The sequence below is a fragment of the Cryptomeria japonica genome, unplaced genomic scaffold (assembly GCF_030272615.1).
Source record: "Cryptomeria japonica unplaced genomic scaffold, Sugi_1.0 HiC_scaffold_82, whole genome shotgun sequence".
Classification (NCBI taxonomy): Eukaryota; Viridiplantae; Streptophyta; class Pinopsida; order Cupressales; family Cupressaceae; genus Cryptomeria; species Cryptomeria japonica.
The window spans coordinates 221,311-232,645 of NW_026728904.1; positions in this window are offsets into that span (position 1 = coordinate 221,311).

The following is an 11,335-nucleotide window of genomic DNA, read 5'->3' on the forward strand; positions in this document are numbered from 1 at the left end:
GCTTTGGAAACTAACCTTCCCTAATGTTATCTAGAATATCTAGAAAGAGCACAACAACATGATTTTTAGGGATAAAAGTGCCAACCCTGAAGTGGTGGTGGATAGAATATATAGGAGTATCTTTGAATGCCTCAATGGCATTGATTATGGTCCAGTTGCTAAAGAAGACTTCAATGACAGGTGGAACCTTTCTACTACCAAATCTAGTAAGGAGAAGGGTAGAGAAGGTTTTTCTTGGAGTTTTCCATCTCAAGGATAGATAAAGGCCAACTTTGATGGGGCTTCTAAGGGGAATCCGGGTAAAGTTGGTTATGGGGGCATTGTCAGGAATTTTGCTAGAAGTTGCCTAGTGGTGGTTGTTGGCCCTTTGGGGAGTCAAACAAGTCATTATGTTGAAGCCTCAGCTACGTTGAATACTCTAATTATTGCTAAGAATCTAAATCATGATAAATAATGGCTGGAGGGAGACTCACTTAATATTATTAAGTGCTTGAAGGGGGAAACCGAGCCATCTTGGTCTATAGAAAACATAATTTTGAAAGCTAGGGAAATTATTGCTAGTTTTAAAGTTATAATTATAGAACATGCCTATAGAGAGAAAAATATGGTGGCAGATTGTTTGGCGAACCTAGGCATTAATTCCGATTCTCAAACAATTTGGCGTGGGGAAGATATTAATATGGGTATTAAAGCTCCTCAGAAAGGATAGATTTATGAGGAAAGAAGGACCGCATAATTATGACAGTTGATATGAGTAATTTATGCAATGATAGAAAGGTAATGATTACTTGGCAAAGTGGCAGAATACCAATCAAATATAATAACACTCCGCACACTTTGTGGGTCATCTTTTTTAAAATTTTGAGAGACAACGGGAAGAAATTTTTGAGTTTGCAGAAGAACAGAGGTGAAAGTTTGAAATTGAACATGGGAGGCGATTTAAGGAGGGAGGAACCAAACAACACTTCTAGATGGAAGGATATGCTGAAAGTTTGGGCGAAGCTGGAAAAAGGGTCCCTAACGAGTTTCATGGAGAAGTTGGTTGATTACGACAAAGGTAGGGTAAATCTTGCAGTCTAAAAAATTACTAAAAATTGGAGTAATGGGTCTTTTAAAATCTATGGTGTGAGGTTCAAATTGGACGTAGGCCTTATCACGACTGTGATAGGTATGCCCCACTCAGGGCTCAATTTTTTTAGAGATCTTAAAGTTTCCAATAATGCAGTAAATATTTTCCCGCGTAAGGAAAAGGAGAGGGCTAAAATTGGAAAAGCCACTGGGGGTTATTATGAAGCCTCCAACATCAAGAAAATCTGGAGTTGGGTTTCAAATGCCCCCATGGAATAAATAACTATTGAGGGTTTCTTTTCCAGGGACCACACTTATCACTTTGTGTTATTAAGCCACTTCAGGCATGAGAAAAGGGTTTCCCTGCCCTACTATCTCTTTAGGTCCCTATCTAGGTCTCTCAATAAACACAACAAGAATCCCTCAAACCCAGTTCTCTATTGTGGGCTCATGATGCTCATTTATAAGCACTATAAAATCCTTGCCATGCAGGAAAACAAGAGGTTGTCCACTTCTCTAGGGAAAGGAAAGAGAAAGTTGGAGGAAGGTGAACCCAGCAAGAAGGAGGCTACTCCAAGAAAAAAAAGCAAGAGCACCAATGGGATGAAAGCCCATGATGAAAAGAATGATACAGAGGAAACTGGTAAAGAGGGCAGTGAAATGGAAACGGACGAGTCAGAGGGTGATGAAAGTTGGAAAGATGAGGATGTGGGTGCAGAGGAAGAAGAAGGTGAGAATGAGTCTGGTAATGATAGTCCAATTCTCAATGCTATCTTAGGCAACGACAACAGCCAGCCTATGGTGGATAAGGATGATAAGGGTATTGAGCAAAAAGATATGAATTTTGAGAGGGAGAAGAACAAGGAACCCGAGAAGGAAACGACTAAAGATAGTTTGAGTGAGGATAAGGAGAGCATTGGAGAAGGGTTATTCCTAGATAACCTTAAAAAACTCATTGAGGCTAGATTGGGTTATGACAGATGGACATATGAACTATTGAAGAAACTAAAAAAAAATGGGAAACAGATGGATGAGAAAAGGAAGGAAGATGACAGGAATCAGAAGCAATGGAAGCAGGACATGGAGGAAAAAGTTAAAAAAATGGCAGCTCAGATTGACTATCTGGAAGAAGGGAAAGTGGCGATGAAAAACCTGTTGGGTTTGATCTCGAATATCTTGTCTACTGTTACAAAGAACCTAGAGGATATCTCGAAGGTTCTTGATAACTCCAACTCTCCCAAACTAGTGGTGGACGTCGACATGGATGAAGTCGACATGGATGAAGATGCAATCGAGATTGGAAGTGAGGAAGCTACACCTAGTGGAGCTGCAAAGAGAACTAGAGCGAGTGTTAAGAAAGTTGTTGTTGTGTCTGCTAAGGAAATCCCTAATCTTAGAAATAATATCAAAGACCTGTATGGGATTAGCAGTAACTTAGCTAATGCCTTGAAAAACATAAATTAGTTCCTTTTGTCGGGTCTAGCTAGTTTATGCTGGTTTTTTGGGGCTTTTGCTGGTTTTCCTAATGTTTGTTCCTTCTGGTTTCTTAATGCTTTTATCTTATAAGGTCATTTTGTAAAGGGTTTCGGGGCCCCTTCAAAACCTTCTTTTACTTTAATCAAAAACTATGAGAGGGCACGACTTTTAAACACTGCTAGATTATTGAGAGGGGTGGGGGGTGAATCAACATATATTAAAAATTGATCATATTCAACTTCTTGCATTATCATCCATCTTATCCATAAAGTGCATTAAGATAAATAAATGAGTCCACTAAATCAAACACACATGAACACTAGGATTTTTTACGTGGAAAAAGAAAATAGGAAAAAACAAGGATCAAAATCAAGCTCACAATATATATTATAATAGATTACAAAGTTTTAGGCCAAAGGCCAGGGATCTCACTACTCCCGTACACAACCTTAGAACAAGATACAATGGTTTGTTGTATAAACTAAAGATCACTTCTTCAGGACAAGATATGATTCTTCTAATATAGAAATATCATGAAGACTGAACAATAGACAAGCACCTATCAAAAGACCAACACTTTAATACACATCAAAGGTAGTCTTCATTTCTGCTCTATTACTCACCTAGACATCCAATCTTTAACTTAATGTCCTTTTTTCAGAACACTCCTACTATTTATTCTCAATATAATGATTTGGTCTTTTAAATATCAAACACACCCTCAATAATATTTTGCTAAGTTGTACTAGAGAGATGTAATGTGTATATGTATAACCATCGGCCTCAAAACATTCTTCAAATGAAATTTGAAAGAAAAATTAAATATGTGAAAGGCCACACCATGTTGGCGCACCTTCCAGATACTCCAAAAATAGCTTTCATACAACCGCATATTACCACACTGACCAAAACCCCTTAGTTCTGCTTCAAATGCTAATATCGATCATAACTTTCCCAAACTTCAATCCAAACCACAAAATATACTCGCAATTGATCAACATGACAACATATGATATTAGAGGACTCAAATAAATTATCTTTGACTCCATCGGTTAACAAGCAACTTCTTTTCAAAATAAACCATACTGAAATCTATAATTTTTTTCAAAATAAACCATATTGAAATCTATAATTTTTTCAAAATATTCTTGTTCTTTTGTCATTCAATGGTTGTTGGTCCTTTTGAACATTCATTATCTCTACAGATCCAAAATGTCCTTTCACATAGAAAATGCTGTCATTTTTAAAATCTTTGTTCAGTCTAGAAGGACGAAAATTCTTGTTTATAGATCGCCATCTCTGCACATGAAACACGATATGGAGTTTTACAGAGAAAAATGCAGAGATTATTTAAAGTATATATATACAGGCGGATTGCGATAGTTTACGTTAAATTTAATACTTCACAAGTAATACTTACTATTGTCAACTAGTATTCAAGTCAATTTTTAACAGCAATTATGATGAATTCTAATAGATATTAGATGTGAATAAATTACCATAAATTCTAATACAATTAGATGCGACAAAATTACATGGGAATGTCACGATTGGTAATGCTAACTCCCCTCGAAATTATTTAAAGATAAGAATGACGAGTGGATAGCCTTTGGAGAATTCTTATCACGCACGTCATTTGAGAATTAATAAAAAAGGCCAAAGAATTATAAAATAGTTATCTTTTCAGTCTCTACAGAATGGCCAATCATCTAACTTCTCTACCATGTTGTTCACATTGTATGTGTGAAGATTAAAAAGAGCAGAGAAGCGAAAACAAAACAGCAGAAAAGAAAACACACAACACAAGGTTTAACTTGGTTCATCACTAAGTGGCTACGTCTACCAGAAATGTAGGAAGAATTCTTAATAACCAATATTCAATACTACAATCATACATGACTGCACTCAGTCATTTATAGAGACATCTCAGATATGAAATAAAGAGTCTTCTGGGGAAGACAAACAACCATGTGACTATTGGGCTTCATATACCCAACAATCTCCCCTATGAAGTCCAACCGGCACAGCCTGTAACATTCCCTGCATCTCCATTCCAAAGCTCATACTACAATCGGTTGGCAAGACTTTAAATTTGCGAAGTCTTGTTCATGAACACTGCGGATTAATCTTCTCCAAATTAAATCGGAGATATAAACATCTTCTCCTACTAATCTTCCAGGCACATGTTGGCCCATTATATCATAACCAGGAACACTACTTTAAACATGTTTAAAATGCGATCCTTCATCACTGCTCCCCTTGTCAGTATAATCAACATTGACTTTTTCTTGAGGAACTTCTCCTTTCAGGGTCATCATAGCCGCAACATATTTGGGAGCCAAAGCTTGGCAATGTCCACACAAAAACAAATAATATTTGACAAAATTATTTTGCAAACCATTTGTAACCTGTTTCAGTATGTTAACAAAGATCATAAAATTTGGCACATCCCCATTAACTGCAAGACCACTTGTCTCTGTCGATTCTTCGAAAAGATTAGCTCGTCCATATACACCACAATTACACCCAACTCCTAGGTTTGAAGTCATGGGAGAGGAGTGTGCAATCAATGCATTCCACTCTGCCTCCACTATTGCAATCTGTAACAAAAAATCATCACTTCAACAATCTACCTATTCTTCTTCAGGGTCATCCTCATTCGCTAGATTTGAGACTACATCCTCCTCATCTTGGAAGGGAAACAAAGCAGTCTCTTCTTCAAACAACGAATACAACAAACCCTCTTCTTCTTCAACTGAAGTCTCCTCCTTTTTCCAGTCATCCCACCAATGACGTTTGGTTTCATCCTCCACTTGGACGTCACTCTCTACCGAGTCTAGACTACCAAGAAATTTTTTGATGACTGATTCAGCTTTATCATCTAATTCAGCCTCATCATCTAATTCGGCCTCATCATTTGAAACTTCAGCTTGTTTGTCGATAACATTAAAGCACCCAGCTCTGGGATCAATCACAAAGTAAGGGCACCCATATCCAGGATCAACTATCCAATCGGATCCCATCTCTACTCAAGCCATTTGTGGCTTTGATACCAATTGTTAGTTTTAAACTGAGTAGAAAAACATGACAATCAATAATAAAATAGAGAAAAAAAACAAAAAAGAAAACATAACAACGCATAACATGAAGACTTGTGAGAAACATGTAGCAGCAACAATATACTCTGCTTCAGAAGTTGATAGTGAAATAGACTATTGCCTCTTGCTATGCCATGAAACTAATCTGTCTTCAAGGAAGAAAACTCCACCACTAGTGTTCTTCATGTCATCTACACATCCTGCCCAATCTGCATCAATGTAGGCTTGCAAACTGAAATCTCCTTTCTTTGGATACCATAAGCCAAAAGTAAGTGTTTCTCGCAGATACTTGAATATTCTTCTCACTGCACTAACATGAGATTGCATAGGGGCTGCTTGAAATATTGCAACCATGCATACAACTTGAACTATATCATGCCTTGAGGTTGTAAGATACAATAGATTGCCAATCATGGATCTATACAAGGTCTTATCCACACTAGGTGACTCATCATCTTTACTCAACTTGCATCCTGTCACCATGGGGGTACTAATTGGTTTGTTGTTCTCCATCTGAAATTTCTTCAGGATGTCTTTAGCATACTTGGTTTGAGAGATTAATATGCCTTTATTCTACTGTGATATTTGTAAACCAAGAAAATATGACAACTCTCCAAGCATGGACATCTCAAACTTTGACTGCATTTGGTCAACAAATTATTGCATAAGATGTCCTTGTTGCCTCCAAAGATGATGCCATCTACATACACCACAACTATAATCATGTGGTTTCCATCCACCTTAATGTATGGATTGAAGTCAACATTTCCCTTTTTGAAACCTTGTTGATGGAGGTACTTATCCAACCTAGAGTACTGGATGCTCTAGGTGCGTGCTTTAGACCATACAATATTTTTCTCAGTCTACATACTTTGTATCCTTTATATGTTGAGAATGCCAAGAACATCCTTATAGCTTCAAGTCTTGCAACTGGTGCAAGCGTTTCTTCAAAATCTATCCGTTCAACCTAAGCATATCTCTTACACACAAGTCTTCCTTTGTTCCTTATTAGTTTGCCTTATTCATTCATCTTGTTCCTATAGACCCATTTAGTCTCAATGACACTTTTGTCTGTAGGTCTAGGAACCAGTTCCCATGTTTTTTTTCTTTTCAATCTATTGCAACTCTTCTTCCATTGCCTTCATCCACTCTTCACTCTTGCTAGCCTCATCATGTCCTGGGTTCCATTTCTGTCATAAGGTAGAAATTTACTTGCTCATTGTTCCTAGCTCTCCTTCTAGTTTGTACACCGTCATTCTTCTGGCCAATAATCTGATCCTCAGAGTGATTCTCTTGCACATATCTGTTAGGAGCTTTGCTTGATGCTTCTTCTTCTTGTTCATTCTCAAGTTGATTTTCATTTTCACTGTGTGATTCTTCAATCTGATTTATTGTAGTCTTTTTACCTTTATGTAAATCCTCATCAATTCCCACATGTACACTTTCAAATAACCTTTTTAGTCTTTTGTTGAAACACTTGTAGGCTTTTTTGTGAGTAGAGTACCCCAAGAAAATAGCTTCCTCATTTCTTGAATCAAAACATCATAATCCATATTCATCTCTTTTGATGAATCACTTGCTACCAAACACCTTTAAATATTTGACTGATGGTTACCTATCATACCATAGCTCATAAGATGTCATTCTGCTATTCACCCTTAGTTTTACTCTATTTAAGGTGTATACAACTGTGTGAATTGCCTCTTTCCAATAGACATTAGGCAGATTGGCTTCATTTAACATTGTCCTTGCTATCTCTTTGACTGCCATGTTCTTCCTTTCCACAACACCATTTTGTTGTTGTGTCCTAGGGGTTGAATATTGTCTTATGATTCCATGTCTCTCATAGTAATCTTCAAACTCATTTGATGTGAACTCACCTACATGGTCTGATCTCAAACATTTCAACTTGTATCTACTTTTCTTCTTAACCATCTTCCTAAAGATTTTGAATCTTCCATAGGCTTGAGACTTGTCTTGTAGGAAGGTGACCCATGTCATCCTAGAGAAATCATCTATAAGAAACATGAAGTATCTTTCTCCATAAAAGTCTCTTGTTCTTGTAGGCCCACACAAATCAATATGCACAAGCTCTAAAGGCCTTGTAGTTTAATACTCCTTTGTCTTGAAACTTTTTTTAGTTTGTTTTCCTCTTTGACACTCATCATAGAAAGTGCTTGCTGGTTTGATAATCTGAGGTATGTGCCTAACATACCCTCTCTTGCTCATTTTACTAAGATTATCAAAATTAATGGGACCTAGTCTTGTATGCCATATCCAACTCTCATCAACTTGTCCCATTGTACATTGAGACTCAGAGCATTCCTTAAGATTATATGCATTGCCATCTCTCATTTTTTCCTTTAGCAACAAGTTGTCCATTTCTTTCTTTTCTGATTTGACATACTTTTGAATTAAATGCAAACTTATATCTTTTATCTCACATTTGACTCACACTTAGAAAATTGTGCTTCAGACCTTCTATATAGTATAAATCATGTTCTTAAAGTTTACCATCAATGTTTAGAGTACCCTTACCATTTATTTTGATGGATGAATTGTCTCCAAACCTCACTGAGCCACCATTCCAATCTTCAAGCTTAACGAATTTCTTCTTATCACCAGTCATGTGGTTGGAGCAACCACTATCTACTACCCACAAGTTTTTCCTTTCAGCATGTAGGGCTGTTTGAGCAATCAAACTTGACTTAGCCTTATCTTTATCCTTTTCTGCCCAAACTTGTTTGGTTTCTTTCTTATTTTAAACTGTCATGTTTGGTTCTTATTTTGCATTAGATTCAAATGTTGACATTGTCTTCTTTTTCTTAGCTATCCTAAGCTTACAGTGTTTTGCAATGTGGCACAAGTTTTGAGAATGATAGCATTTAATATTTATATTGAATGATGAACTTGAAAATCCATTGTAGGACCGAGATACATTTCTCCTACATTCATAACTTTTATGACCAACACCATTGCAATGATAGCAAATGGAATTTACATCTCTAAGAGCATCAAAGGATTTCTACTTTCATAACTAGGAGGGGACCTACGCATAAGTCTACATTCTGCAATTCTATGACCATAAGTATTGTATTTATAACAGTAACCATGGAACTGAGGTACATACCAATCATTAGTGAATTTATTTCTCATTGGTCTCTTTGGAGCGGCATAACTCGGTCTTCTTGAGCTCTTCCTCATATCCTTGACTCTTGTAAAACCTCCATCATCCACATTGGCTTTTCTTTTAGGATCAACACACTGGTTTATTGACTAATTCTTTGTAGCAGCAACATATGTCTACTTCTCATTGGGCTTGCTGACTATGAAGGTTTGTTCATTTTCATTCTTACTTGAAGAGACAAAATGTATCTCTTTATTTGTTGAGTCCTTACTGGTAGAACATTGATCGGCATCAAAGCCAACTCTTTCTCTATCCTTTAAGGGTTTTTGCTTGTTTAACATTTTGTCCAATGCATCAGTGCTTCCCTCATACTTGATTCTCACCTTGAGTTCATCGTTCACTTTTCAAGTTTCTTTTTGAGATTCACAATTTCTTCCTCCATCTTTTGATATTCTTTCTCTTTGTTTTCTAAATCTGATTTAGTCACTTCATACATTCTTTTAGCTTCATACAATTGAGTGGATAAGGTAACAAGATTTCTATTTGATTCTTGAATATTCTTGTTTAGTAAGTCATTCTCTTTTATGACAAACTTCTTGTATTTCTTGAATTCTTTTCTTACTTTGTCAAGTTATTCAAGAGCACAAACCAATTCTCCTTCAAGGTCAACCACAACATCTGCATCTTCTTCCTCACTATCCCCTAAATTTTCAGATTGACCACTACTATGTTTCTCATTAAGGATCTCTTGAGCCATGAAGACATTTGTTTGTTTTTCATCTTCACTGTATTCCTCAACAGATTCACTTTCATCATCAGAGACATAACTATCAATACAATAAAGAACCTTCTTCATTTGAAGATTTCTTTTTCTTGATTTCTTTTTCTTCCACATAATTATCTTCCTTCTTCTTATAGGGACACTTGGCCACAAAATGTCCAATTTTTTCACAATCAAAGCATTTGAAAGGTATATTTCCTCTATACCTGCCTAATCCTTTCTTGAGCTTTATAACAAAGTTAGCTTCAATAGCATCAGAGTCATTTTCATCTTCATTTATAGTTTTTTCTTTTCCTTTTTTTGTGGTATTAAAGGAAGCTTCTCCCTTTGAAGGTTCGACACTTATTGCTCTCATCTCATAGGTATACAGAGAGCCAAACAATTCATCCATAGAGAAACTCGTTAAGTCTTTAGTTTCCTCAATAGCTGACACTTTTGTATCACACTTTGAGGTTAAAGATCTCAGAGACTTTTTTATAGTAACTTCATCTTTGACTTCTTCTTCGAGTCCTCTTACAACACTCACAATCTCATCCACTCTTTGCAGATAATCAACTATCTTCTCTTCTTCTTTCATTTTTTTACTTTCAAACTAAGCTCTTAGATTTTGCAGTTTGGATTCTATCATTTTGTCATCTCGTTCATATATATTCTACAACTTGTCCCAAGTTTCTTTTGCTGATGTGCAATGCATGAGTTTGACAAACTCTGTATCTGACAAGCCACTTAATATTGCATTTTTAGCTTTAACATTACTCTCATATTCTCTTTTAGCATCAGGGTATATAGGAGGAACTTCAGGAATAGTGTAACTATTCTTCACTAACATCCAGACATCAAAGCCTAACAAGGACATGTAAGTTTCCATTCTTCTGCACTAGAAGGCATAGTTGGTACCATCAAAGATAGGTTCTTTAGAGGAGGATTCATTTCTAGCCATTGTGTTCACTAAGCAGGATCTACCCAAGCTAGAGAAATCTTTTACTATGAGGGAACCTAGTGCTCTAATACCAAATGATGAACACAAATGGACACTGAGAGGGGGCATGAATCAGTGTATTTCAAAACTTTAAGTTCAGTGTGCAGACGTTAAGGATGCAATGCAAACATAAACACACACACAAGAACACATCACATAACACCGGATGTACTAGGAAAACCCAATGTAGGAAAAAACTCGGTGAGAAAAGTTGTTGGAGTCTACTGCTTCAATCCAGCCTCACAATAAATAACATATTACAAAGTTTAGGGCACCAACCCAAGGAGCACCTACCCCTTCTCTAAGCACCCACTCAGATAAATATAATGATTGTTCATATTTACAATGATAAAGGCTTGTTACAAATGAGTTTTGTAACACTTACAAAATTTTCATATCTTGAGAATGACTTTCTTTGTCTGCTAAAGTTTTTGTTCTATTTCACCTCCTTCCTCTATCTGGTTTACCTCTTCTCTCTACTACAAGATTACTCTACATAATGCTTTTTTCTTGCTCTATTTTTCTCTTTGCAGCAATACACTCTATCTCTTTCTTAACAACAACATACTATTCGGTACACTCCATCAGAAAATAATCGACTAGTGGAGATATCTTTATTTCCACCTCTATCTCTGTCTATTCAGCAACACCTACCAATTGTTGAATCATATTTATAGCTACTATTGGATTAAATTGACTCTGTACACATCAAATTCTCCTGCTTCTGCAATCTTCAATATTTAATTCAAGTTGGTTATCTTGGAGGTCTGCAACTCTAGAGATTTTATTCTTTGTCCCAAATATGA